We start from the raw sequence: 14214 nt of genomic DNA on the forward strand, positions 1-14214 counted from the left end.
CATCACCGTTATTTTTAACAATGGCTAGTTACTTGCATTTTTTGGCATTGTCAGTCACTGAATCTGCATATTCCTATGAATTACACAGAGAGCATACACTACACCACAATTTTATAATAAAATACCTGTTTTCTACACACATCTTAGGACAAACTACCACCAGGCACAAATCAATACAAATACATCAGGTGCTGAATAATCTCAGTAGTGAGTAACACACATTTTGCAGATTTCTGCCGAACAAAGGAACTGAACAGGCTAGAGGCGAAGCAAATTAGGACGAGTTGAGGAATGAAATATTTTAAATATTAATAATTAATTCAGACACGGCACTGTATTTTCTGGAAAAGAAAATTAACATTTAGTAACACGGTAATGAATTTTACCTCCAAAGAGATTAGTGCACTTGCAAAGTATTGCAATAATAGTGGAGGGCTGTGGACAGGAGGTACTGAGAATACCCAGCCTTACAGATCCCAAGGTAGCAATGGCCTTCACTTGTCACTCTGTCTGCCATAGATCCAGAAAGAACTTGCAGTGTGACCAGCTGCCTGCTGAACTTATACTCTAAGCCCCAAACTTTAAGACAAAGGGGACTCTCCAGTTAGCAAGGGGAGCAGAGAAAAGATACAATGTAAACTTAAAAGACAGTAAAATGGGACACAACCCCCATTCAAATCCCAGAGACGCACCTAAGTTTCCAAAAATAGTTGTTAGATTTCAAAACTGGAAACACCTCACTTCCCAAAAAACACAACAAAGAACTTTCAGGGATAACTGGAAAAACAGTCAGAGTAATGTTCAATGAAATTCAAGCTCTTCAACTCAAATTTATCTCAGGGCTTGAAACACACCCTCTATTCACCCAGGCAACAATGCCACGTATTTCTTGAAGCAGGGATAAGATTGGTCAAGGACATCAAATAGCTTTACAGGGCAACTTTTTTTAAAGGATTTTTTATTTATTTTTAAGTAATCTCTACACTCAACATGGGGCTCAAACTCACATGAAGATCAAGAGTCACATGCCAGGCGCCCCTACAGAGCAAAATTTTAAACTTTCTTTTTGGACCAAGGTCTAGGCCTTTGAGGATTCAAGCGGCCCTGGAAGGCTTGTGAACAGCAGATTCCAAAGGTCCAGAGATCTGGCCCCTCCTTCCCAGACACAATGTCAAATACATAAAATCTTCGGTCATGTGACGTTTTATATTTTGAAATAAGGAAACACTCAAATACTCTTAAGGCGTTTACTCATTAAAACATTCTCCGCCAAGATTTCACATTAGCTTAAAATTCAAATCAGCCTTTACCTATCAGTAGGAGCTCTCCACCTCAGTGTATTACATAAAAACACCTTCTCTGGCAATCACTGTTACCAGCGACCACTGACAAGCCCCATGGTCAGCCTACGTGAACCAACTAGATGTTAATACCGCTCTGCTACAAAACTCCTAACTCAAACTCGGAAAAGGAGTAAAACTTCTGCAAAGTGCACTTTAAGAAGAGGTGCTACTTTTTTGCTGAAGAAAAGAAACCCGTGAGTCCTCTAAGAATAATAAAAGGGAGTGTTTTATACGTGAGTGCATGATTTGGAGGGAAGAATTCACATGTTGCTCTGCTGGCCCGGGCTGTTGACACTCTTGTTCCTCCTGTGGGTCCCCTTCCTCAGGTATGACAAAGCAGTGGGCTCTGGCATACAGAATTCCTCTGCAATACAGAGTTGTTTTCACCCTTGTTCTCCTGGCAAATCAATTCAATGTTTCTTAGCTTTCCCAAAGTCGAAATCTCTTTTCCTCCAAGTCTTCAACAGTAAGTTTCCACACATTGACCTGCTGCATGAATTCAGCCACTTCGTCATCCCTGTTGCCCACACCAGGATTCTTTCACACCACACACGGGCAGGCCTCCAGGGTTGCAGTCGTTCTGTGGAACTCACTGCTAGAGCCGAGAGGTTTCTTTGGTTTGTTCAGAGCCACAGCAACAAGAGAGGAACCAACTGACGTTTCTTCACCTTGTCTGGCAGCTACAGGGTCATAGTCTTTTCCATTACAGTTTGCATCAGAAAACTTCTTGAACCACTGAACAAATTCAAAATTGTCCTGAAGCTTCCCTTTTGCTAATTTGTCCACAGGAATTATTTTGTCAACACCCATTCTTTTAAAATCTGCTTGCAGCATTTTGAAGTTTTGGATGTACTCGTGTTCTAGTGTAGCCTGGAATTTCATTTTCTTCAAGGCAATGGAGCCAGGGAGCAGCATGTCCATAAACTGACAATAGGCAGCCCTTGAACACAACTGCTCAACCTTTGTCAGATTCAGTTGCAGAGAGACTCATTGATCCAGGTTGGCAAGTTATGGGGACTCAGGTTATCGCCGGTGACTGATGATGAGTCTATGTTGGCTCACTGCCTTCTTCAGCTCTCAGCAGGAGCGCATCTGCTGCTCTTGCCCGTTTTGTTCAGTCTTTGGTTTAAACCTCCGGATCCGCCTACCAGCCCATGCGATAACCTCACACGCACTCCCCTTCCCTGCCCCGTTGCACACCAACCTACCTAAAAGTGAGTGCTTTAAAGATCAAAAGTTTATTAGCTAATCATTCTGTGGGGTAGCAACTTGGCTTGGGCTCTGATACTCTCAGCTGGGCTCACTCTGGTACCTGCAGTCAGTTCCTAGTGCAATGGAGGACTGGTTGATTGTCCCTTAGGGCACATTTATTTTCTGTGGGGCCTCCTGTCTTCAGTAGGCTAAAGGGTAAAAAAGGAAAAGGAGTTAATGGAGCCTGGGGTCAATTAATACAGCTCTCTCGTGTGTAGCCTTAGTAGGATGTAATAACTGCAACAAAGTTTGAATTGGGAGATATACCCAATCTTTATTCTCTTAACCTCATACTTCATGCCAGTGCCTGTTAGCCAAAGCTAACAGGGGTCAAAGGGCAAGAATGCCCATGTAATGTCAGCCTTGTGGGAATAAAGAACAGGGCAAAGAAAGGTTGTCTATCCAGAATATGACAAACAGAGTAAATAGCATAGAGCTTATAAACTTGTTTATTGTTGTTTTAATGGTTATTACGAAGATGAAAATTTGAATCTTGACTTATTCTGGTCTAAGTAAACCACAACTTTTGTGCTTTATTCCAGACAGAGCAAGAAATTTCGGGCACTTCACCTCTCTTTGTCTGTCCCAATTTCTATGCACTGTTCTTATGCATTTTTATTGTGTATTTAAACTCATCAACACTTTATCATTATCACTGTTTTGATAGAAGCAATATTTATTTGGATTCAACAATATATTTAGGCTTAATTTCTTTTTTTTTAATTTCACAACTTTTATTTTTTATTTTTTTAATTTTTTTTATTATATTATGTTAGTCACCATACAGTACCTCCCTGGTTCCTGATATAAAGTTTGATGATTCATTAGTTGCGTATAACACCCAGTGCACCATGCAATATGTGCCCTCCTTACTACCCATCACCAGTCTATCCCATTCCCCCACACCCCTCCCCTCTGAAGCCCTCAGTTTGTTTCTCATAGTCCATAGTCTCTCATGCTTCATCCCCCCTTCTGATTACCCCCCTTTCTTTATCCCTTTCTTCCCCTACCAATCTTCCTAGTTCTTATGTTTCATAGATGAGAGAAATCATATGATAATTGTCTTTCTCTGCTTGACTTATTTCACTTAGCATTATCTCCTCCAGTGCCGTCCATGTTGCAGCAAATGTTGAGAACTCATTCTTTCTGATAGCTGAGTAATATTCCACTGTATATATGGACCATAACTTCTTAATCCAGTCATCTGTTAAAGGGCAACTTTTCTGCCTATATCTCCTAGCTTCTATATCCTCACTGTTTAAAGAGCAATAGTTGGTGTTTTCTTTAGCTCAGCTCTACTATGGTAAATTATTTCAAGTTTTGTGTATCTGTAAATGCGTTCTTTCATTTTCATTCTGAAATAATTTTTTTCTAGCTTTAAACTCCTAGATTGACAGTTATTTTACTTCAGCACTTAAAAAATATAATTTGTCTTCTAGCTTTTATCATCGTTGTTGAGAAAATAGACTTAAGTTCTGTCGTTGTTCCTTTAAAGATATTATGTTGTTTTTCTCTAGGGGCATGTTAAAATTTCTTTTGTCTTTGCTTTTCTGCAATTTTACTCTATTGTGTTACTATATAGATAAATTTTTTAAAATTTTACTTTGCAGTTTTAGATTTTTTTAAACATATGGCTTATTGTCTTCATCAGTTTTGGAAATTTTCAGCTGTTACCTCTTCAAAATTTTGTTACCACATTCTTTCTCTTCTCCTTCTGAGACTCTATAAACACATCCCATCACAGATTCTTACCACATTCAAGAGGAAGGGATCATATATTGTGTCTATACCAGAGTGGGAATCTTGAAGGACATCTTGCAATTCTAGCTATCACCGAGAGCAATATTCTCAACAGTTCTGGCAACATCATTACTTTCCATCCTGTAGTTTTAATAAGCTACTATTATGTTCAATACTAGTGGCTTAACATCTGTATTTTTTTCTAGAAGAGAGAAGGATATTCTAATGGTAGAATTCCCTTTTAATGAGAACTACTGTTACTAAATTAGAAAAAAGATAGGGTAAATTAATACACTTTTGTATGAAATCATATGTAGTAAGAAATGTAAGAAACTATTTTGGATAACAAGAGGAATGAAATTTCTTCCATGTCACTAAATAAATTACAATTTCAGAACTGATAAAATTTTTAACTATTATTAAGTTCTATATATTCAATATTTGGATAATACCAATCACTCTCTCTTATTTTCCCTATGCCTTACATTTGAGTATGCTTAGTGTAGGAAAAGTGTATCAGGGAGAAAGGAAGGGTAGAGGAGATACTGAAATATGGTGACTTGATAGAAGCTTGTATTAGAGTACTCATTTTTTTCCTTAAAGGAAAAATAGAAATTACATAAAGAAGTCAAATAATGTAAATATTTATTGGTTGCCTACTACTTGTCATAGTGGTCTTTTACTGATTATTTTTGGAAGTGACACAACTGTGACTGTAAAATGGTCAACCGATATCACTCAGAACTTGTGCAACATCATTCAATATTATTCCTTGTCACCATCCATCATAGCATCCATGAATCATCTGTATAGGAATCAAGTTGTTTCTCTTTCTCACAAAGTAGGCTAAAATCCATCCTATAACCTCTAGTAAAACCAAAAGGCAGTGATTATTCTCCCTGGTCTTATACATAGAAGCCAACACAATCTATTCATTAATTCTTGATCAGCAACAATAAACTCCAGTGCCATTTACAGTCATCTTTCCAAATGTTCTTTCATTTTTGCTTTTGGGTTTGACGCCCCTCTAATTCAATCCAGTTTTACCTATTATCAACCAGCCTTTGCTTATTGTTCCCTGATTTTGTCTTCCTTCTTCTGCTGGATTTGCATGCTAATTGCAGTTTCCCAGCCTTGATTTTTGGTCCTCAAGGCTTTTGTTTCAGAGCTTTTCTCTTTTCATTCCTGGGGCCACAGATAGACTCTCCCAATAAATATTAATTTTAACTTAATATGGAATGATGCGTTGTTTTAGGGAATCATTCCTTTATTTGCTCCGTTTGGGTTGGGATGGTCCCATGACTAGGTATATTTTAGAAACTCTTAAAATTGATATAAAGCAATAAATGTAATTAGGGATTCATTAAACAAATCTGTTTTCAGAACTTTGAATTCATTTTTGTTATTAATATAATTTTAAATGAAATAGAATCACAGTGATCCAACACAAATGACAGTCTGTCAACACAAATATGCTTATTACATGTTATAGATGTTTAAATAAATATACAAGTATAACGTTAACTTTCTCTTGTTTTTGTCCTTGTGTTTTTGTCTACCCAATAAAATGTTATACACATCGTATCATGCTGATATTGCTCTTGCTTTTTAAGCTATTAAGAATTCCCTTGGCCACTGTTAGGTGGTTTAATGATTGACCTTTAAACAGATATTTAATTTGGGGCTCTAATAACAGGTTTGGAGGTAAAATATCATATTAGGAAGAGTTACAAGGCACAAAACAGGTATGGCATTCAGATTTTATAATTACCTCTCCTGAGGATAAGGAAGTTCAGAAAATTTTTAATATTCAGTTTTTGTCTTTAAGATCTACTTTAATTTCAAGTGTGTAAAGCAGCTGCTATCCTTTCCATTTTATTACAGTATATAGAATATAGTAAAAAGGATACAGTACAAGAGAACCAGAATCTTGTTGGTTATATGCACACGAGTTGAATCTTACATGATAGAGGCATTCAACATACACCCACATTTCAATTTTTCTGTCTTGCAAATTAAATATCTCATTCCAAATCACCTTACCATTTCGGGTCATGAGTTCTGACTCACAATTACCAATACAACCTCATCTATGAACACAAAAAGTTGATTTGTAAATGCCAATTCATGTATGAATATTATATCACTTATTAGAAAGTAATCCAGAATTTGTAGGTTGTCTATGTAACAAATTCATTTCTGAATATAGAACTAGAAAAATATTAAGATATTTCTGCATTAGTATAGAATAACAGAAGAGAAGAATTATCTCAGTTAGACTGTCATCATTTCTTTGTAATTAATGATGGAAATTTCACAATACTTAAACATTTTACCATTTGCTGTCCTTATGGAGAAAGAAAAAGATAGTGTCTAAGAACTAGTTCCCCCAGATAAAAAATTATTACAATTTATAGCATATTTTGGTGGAAATATTGAAATTTGAGGGTAAAAATGCCTGTGTTCTTGTCCTAATTCTATGTCTGTGATTTTAATCAAATCATTTTATGAACTTCAGTTCTTTCACATTTGTAAAATTATGTAATATTTTTTGCTTTACTAATTAACCTTGTAAGCTTTGGGAATCAAATGAAATAATGTACATAAAATTACTTTGTATACAATAATTCTAATAAACTTAGCTATAACTATTTTTAATATTATAAAAATTATATTATACCACTTCTTAAGACATGTAAATAAGCCTTAATTCAATATATTTGTGAAAAACATTGTCATTAATAACAATTATTTTTCCATCTGTTGAAGGAATCTATTACATGACCAGTACCTACAATTTCCTAGATCCTTTTAGTTATTATCTAAATCAATATTTAGATTTGTTTGGTAAACTATAGTATATAGATTTTACGAGGAAAGAAATTGAGACTAGACGAAAAAGTAGTTTGTCCAAGGAGCACAAATAATAACATCCAGAACCTACATTTACTTCCTGTTTTTGAATTTGAATTCTCTGAGTTCGAAGTGAAAAGCCTTGAGACACCCACTTCTGCCTCACTAATTTACTAATTGAAATGGAATAAACAGGTCTTATGCAAACAACTGAAAGTAAATGTTAAGACTTAGAAATTCCATTATAAATCAGGCATCATTCATATTTTATGAAAGTCCATGTGTATACATTCTGTATATATGAAGAATCATCAACTCTGCAAAATAATGCCCTATTCAACAGGGAATTGCCATTTTAAAAGAATGGTACTGTTTCCCTGAACATGCAATCAAAATGTGTAAGTTAGCTTGGGGAAAGGCTCCTTCAGGTCAAGAAATCCCAGAAGCCTTAAGCTAATTAGTATTTACTTGTTCCACTAAGTGGCGTTGACAGGCACAATTTATTGGCTGCATAAAGGTAGAAAAAAAAACTAGTAATGGAAGAAAATAAGAGAAGCTATCAATACCTACTAGCCTCAATGTCAATAGTTTTCAATCCAACTTCTAAAAGACGCATTTATAATAATACAGGACATTTTGATATGTCTAATGAGCCCTATCTAATATAAAAATGGTGGAAGTTTTGCTTCGCTTTTTTGTTCTTTGTCAAATCAAATAACGTGCAAAATACGTGTTTAAATTCTATCCCTTACCGAAATCTAAATCTATGGTTCACATAAATTCAGAATCTCATTTTATCCTTGTATCAAACCCCATTTCTCCATCTCCATCTTTTAGTTGCCATATATGTGGTTATCAGGGTAGATTGATTGTGACCAGGTTTATGGACGAATTCCTAGATGATTAAATGCAGGATGTACCTTGAGGAAATAATAAAACAGGATCAGATGGGGTGCAAGCCTTAGGAGAAGGTTATGGTAAAAGTTAAGGAGGGGACATGAAAACACCAATGATATCACAAGAGTCATAGATGAAATAAAGGTGTTGCTGAGTGGCTCAGTCAGTTCCATGTTCACCTCTTGATTTTGGCTCAGGTCGTGATCTCAGGGTCATGGGATTGGGCCCCACGTCAGGCCCCCCAATCAGTGTAGAATCTGCTTCAGATTCCCTCCCTCTCCTTCTGCCTGGCCCCTGCTCAAATAAACAAACAAATCTTTAAAAAAATAAAATAAACTGAACCAAGACTACTTACTCAAAATCCAATATCCCTTTAAGTACCTCCAGTTGTAAAGACATGTCCTGTTATTATTGAAATGTCCCTACTAGTGTTGATAGAGATTTGGATTTGACAGACCTAACAGACTCAGAGGAGTCTCAGTCCTTTTACTCTATCTCATCCGCAAAATCACCCTGGGAACATCAGTTTTCTAGTACCTCACATACATGTTGCTGGCAAAAATCATAAAATCACGTAAAAGCTTTCACACAAACTAAATTCTACTATCTTTGTACTCAAATTCCAAGGTCCAGTCTAGTAACACTTTAATCACCTGGCTGTGGATTACCCATCATGCAGATTTTCTGTTACATGGTTATATCTTTGACTAGTTTCAGTAATATTCTCTTCTCTTAGTGGGTTTATTGTTTAGTGTTACAAAATCTCATCATAATGTTAACCTCTTTTTTTATCAACTGACCTTTCTTTTGTTGGAGGTAACCCAGAGCAAGTTCTATAGCAACCATGGAGGTAAATTGACAATAAATCATGTTAGAGACATGAACTATGGACAGGAACTAAAATAGCATTAATTCATAGAAACTTAAGATAGCCAGGGAGGCTGGGGGTTATGTATTCTAAAGCGAAATCCTCTTCATGACCTTCCTGACAAGGGACCATTATAGGTTTTCTCTTTGAAGGATATCTTTTTTATTCCACAGCAGGATGAGGAAATTTCAAAAAGAATCTATTAACTGTGCTAGAGAGATTGACTTCTAAAAGATACAATCCCAGCTCTCTAAATTCTATGCCACTTCTGGCAGAAATGTGGCAAATATGGCTTTGTGGGTTTCTATGAACAGCTTTTATTGAAGAGGTTAAGCCATTGTTCATCCATGACTCTAAATCCTCTCAAAATGAACACATGCTTCTGAATTGATCTTTAGTCAGTCATGTACCCAAGCCTCTTCTACTTCAAAAAAATCCATGACCTTCCCAGGGTGCATATCAGCATAGAGTAATGTTTCTTTCATATATGATTTTATACATTTTAAGAAAAGTATACATTCAGAACAGACTTTTAAATGCATGGGAACTAAGTCAACTTATTGTCATAAAATTTCTATTCCTTTTAGCTTTAAAGAAATTATTTATATTTTATATACATTCAAATATGGATTAGAAGTTAAAATAAAAATTATTTTATATAAGAATTTTACCTTTCATATTTTTTCTTGTTTCACTATATAGTAAAAATTATAAAGAGCATATATTTTCAGCAAAATATGCAATTGAAATTTAACCACATTGTTTCCTGGGAGGCAGATATGACCATGTGATATACACTGGTGGACCAACCAGTGCAGAGACTCTTGATAGGCACATGGAAGGTCATGGCTGAGTTACAACATCCTCAGCATGAAAAAAGAATGTTGTCTCTGAGAAAAGCAGAACTCTGCTCAGAGTGGTTCAAATTCAACCTCTCAAGGTCTAACATGTGTTTTCTAGAGAAAAAGAGAGAGACCTGTGAATAGAAGCTTAAAAGATGCTATTTTCAAGGGTGCCTGGGTGGCTCAGTTGGTTAAGTGTCTGCCTTCAGCTCAGGTCATGATCCTAGGGTCCTGGGATCAAGCCCTGCATCAGGTTCCTGGCTCAGCAGGGAGTCTGCTTCTCTCTCTCCCTCTGCCTGCCACTCCCCTTGCTTGTGTGCTCTCTCTCTCTCTGACATATAAATAAATAAAATCTTTTAAAAAGAAAGATTATATTTTCAGATAAAAATGCTATAAAATCCCTCGGTGTAAAATTTTTAGTCTATTTTTTCAGTAAAATAAAAATAAGAAAGATGTTGTTTTTCCACATTGTCGTATTTAGTAGACACTTTAAGGACTTTAATTCAGCAGCAGCATCCATTGAGTCTGTTGTATCCCATGCGAGCTGACAGATTAGTTTCATAAACTCACCTGGGTCACTCAATTTCTGAATAATCAGAAATAATGTAGGAAATTTTGTAGGGTGCCACATCAGTAAGGTCCTAAAGAAACAGGTGGAGATTATAAGCAAGAAATATGAGCTACTTACACTACAGAAACTCAATTTTTATTAAAGCCTAGTGCGGCCGATGTTACATAGAAACATTGCAAAGAGCATTAGCCTTTGTAACTTTTTCTTCCCCAAAGTCAGATATTTCCCTGTGAATATCCCTTCAGTTGGTAAAACTATAAAATGACTTTTGCAAAGTGCTCTGAACTGGTCTTATACATATAGGATTAATAAATGATAGCTATTAATATATAATTAATAATAATATAATTATATATATAACATGAGGAGTTTGCAGGTATTTTAAGAAGTTTGTACAGTGGAATCTTTAGGAAGCTCACCATCGCAGGAACAAGGAAGCTGGATAAAAGGAAAGCAAGACAAGCAATAGGGAAGTCAGTTATGAGGGTATTTGAGTCCCCAGGTAGGAAAAAAAATAGGGAAATGTGTAGAACTCTGGGGAGAGTTTGCAAGGCAAATTCAAGAACCAGTTGGGAAATCGAATCAATAGAACCTGTTGACAGTTATCACACTGAACAACATTTGCCAGGGGCTGTCATGCATAATTTTCTCTCAAATTTCTCTGTCTAGCATGGAAAATATAAATACAGATAGTTATAAATATGACATTATGCAAAGAAGTCATGAGACAATATAGCAGACACTATGAATTCCATGCCTTTATCAGCTCAAACCATCTAAATTCAGCTACAGCTATGGTCCAAAGTATCCAGCAGGCTGATAGCTTCATCTGATATCCTTTGCCTCAAGACTTGCAGCGCTTTGGGAGCTTACTCTAGCTAACACTGCAGGCTCAAGGTGAAAATGGGGAATTAACACACCAACACCAGAAGAAGCCGCAACCAGTAGGAGCTGGTATTGGTAGTCCTGTTTTCCATTGGGACCATTGTGATGTCCATCCCATAGGGAGTCTCAGAGTGTCCCCATTGTTATTGCAGCCCTGTTTCCCACACTGGTAAAATGACTGACACATTCTTTTCCTTACTTCATTGTCTCACTTTACCACTTACTTGTGCTTCCTAAGACTGCTTCCCAAATTAAGAAGCTGTATTTGTCTCTGTTTCACCATCTTTTTTAATTTGGTTGAGGGGTGAAAGGCTTACAAAGTAAGAGAGTTGGAATGAGAGGTGGCATTAGAGGGCAGTCTTCAGAATGAGCTTTGGGAATTGATGAAGTACAGGCGGAAGCACACTGGCATATACAGATTCTCCAGCCCTTGAAAAACATGATGTCGACAATAAAAAGGGTGGTGGAGCTGACTGGTATTTTCTGGACAAGTCTTAACAAGGAAAACAAACAATAAGCTAGCCTCCTCTTGGGGAAGAAGATCACTGACATTTACTTGGAAGAGATGAATATATGTAAAGCCATTAAATGGAACTGACAAAAACAAACATTTCAATAGTACAAGTGAGAAGCATCACTGTGTTGGGGGGGAATATAAGCAATTCCTTGTAGGCTAGAGTGAAGGGGCTGGTGACAAATCTGGGCAAGGTGTCCAAGGCCAGATCAAGGAGGCTTTTATGTGCCATTTTAAGAAGCCTGGATTTTATCCTATAGGTAATATGGAGTGATTCTTGAAGGCTTTCATAACTCTACCAAAAACTGAAAATGATTTGACTATTTTATCAATTTTTTCAAGAATAGAACATAACATGTACCATTATAGATGCACAGGAAAGCAGTTCATTTTTTTATATTTAATGAATGCTTAAGGATATTAGGGCTTACTTCTTACAGAAACCTATCTGAGAAAAGCTGAAAAGTGTCATATTGGAGCTTACTACTGCTTTAGTTTTAAATATGCCACTCTTTACTTAAACTTGGATTCTTTGACATTAATATCAAATTGAATGGGACAATGTATTTTCCATTCACCATTGTTCAGAGAGAGGATCAAACTAGACTCCCTGAGACAAAATAGAATTCTTAACAAAAATATCTTAAATATGTCATGAAAGATTACTGTACTGTCTGAAATAATGAGGAAGGAGTTCATCTCTGCTATTCCTTTTTAATTCTGCATCTAACCTTCAAAGCAACAACTCATACACAAAACATAGTTTCTTAAATTATGTTCAATTTTAGTTCTTTAAAATTGAATTTTTGGTTGTGAATTGAAAGTTGGAATTTGTCCCAAAATTATGCAGCAAATGAGAAATTTGGTTTTCTCTTTGATTTCTGGTTTTCTCAGTGGCTATACAAATTGGTTAACAAGGAAATTTGAATAAGGAACAACAGGATGACATTGTTATTATTAAAGGAATTTTAATTTTAGATATGAATGTTGAATATAACTGTAACTAAATTTGCAAACTTTTTGTTAATCAACAGGTGAATGTATGGTCTCTCTGATTCCATGCTAGTTATTTAAACATTATGCTAAAATATTATGTTAAGTAAATTAGTAGCTACTTGTAGAACAATAAAATTTATATTTTACTTATTTATTTATTTATAACTCATTTTTAATTACATTTTTATAAACTAAGAGGAAGGAAATTATTGGATCCACACCAGAAACAAACTGTACGTAAAACAGTATTATATTCAAAACTCTTTTTTCTATGATTAAGAGACTAAATTAAAAAAAATAAGATGAAGACTGTATTTCTTATTTTTTCTTTCCTTTGTATTTATGTGTGTGGCTAGGTTCTAACAAATGAAAGCTGTCATATATTTCTGTGTGTATCTGGTTTACCTCCTTTTGACTTCTTCTTCTTCATCCCTATCTTCCTGCCCTTCCTTCCCAACCTCAACCACACCACCCCACCATCCCACTCCCTCACCATGAAACAGTCAGTTGGAAGGAGCCTGAGTCTATGAGGACTTTATGGAATAGAACCATTGTATAAAATCTTCAGTTATGAAAGAAACAAGCATCTCTCTTCTTTAAGCTACTGTTACTTTTAGTTTTATGTAAATTTTAGCTGCACAAAATCTTAACTTGATATAAAATACGTCAAAGAATTATTGTGGAAATTAAATAATATTTATTTAGCATGCAGCCATTTATTTGGTAAATGTTATTTAAATGTTGTTTCTTTTAATAGTTGCTTAAAACTATTTATGTGAGTCCAAGAAAAAGAGGCCAATTTAAGAAACATTTATTGATAAACCTCTCTTTCTAAGCCTTGAAGTAAAGGACAGAGAGCCAAGCTTCTACTCTTAACCAAAAAAAGAAAAAAATGGGAGTAAATACTGAAATAATTATAAGAAAACAATAACTTAATCAACTTTCCACAATTCAGTTATAAACTAGGTAATTCTGTATGCATTAAAAGGAGTTTCAGGCAATAATTGTTTCACAGACAATTTGTCTGCAATTTAAAATTCTAGAACAAACTTTGTAGACCAACCCACTGAAATCACTTTTTACAACCAAAGACTTTGTCAGATGTATATACCTCTTTGATTGATTATAGAACTTGACATTTGAAAATATTTTCTTCTGACCCTCAATTTTAGACCAATAATAAAACTAGCTGTTGACTTTTAAATTCAAATTCAAGCATTAAAGATTCTCCTTCAAATAAAAGCTATAACAATATATTTAAAGCAAGCGTTTTTCTTCTGAAAGATTGATTTCAAAAGATGAAATTCTTCTTCATATATAAGTCACAGATCTACTTGTAACAATATACTATATCAACTCCCAAAGTTCAAGATTGCAAATTTTAAACATTTGCTGAATTTTCCCATATAACAGGTTTTTCATGGTCTTATGCTGTTTGAATGCCAATTGCCAAT

At 35.4% G+C, this 14214-nt stretch overlaps 1 pseudogene; it reads right to left on the reverse strand.

Annotated features, from left to right (window-relative positions):
• Positions 1–1496: 1496 nt before the first annotated feature.
• The window catches only part of LOC100481097, a 164581-nt pseudogene continuing 151863 nt past the window's right edge, over positions 1497–14214 (reverse strand).

Source organism: Ailuropoda melanoleuca, chromosome 1 (assembly GCF_002007445.2).
Source record: "Ailuropoda melanoleuca isolate Jingjing chromosome 1, ASM200744v2, whole genome shotgun sequence".
NCBI classification, from domain to species: Eukaryota; Metazoa; Chordata; class Mammalia; order Carnivora; family Ursidae; genus Ailuropoda; species Ailuropoda melanoleuca.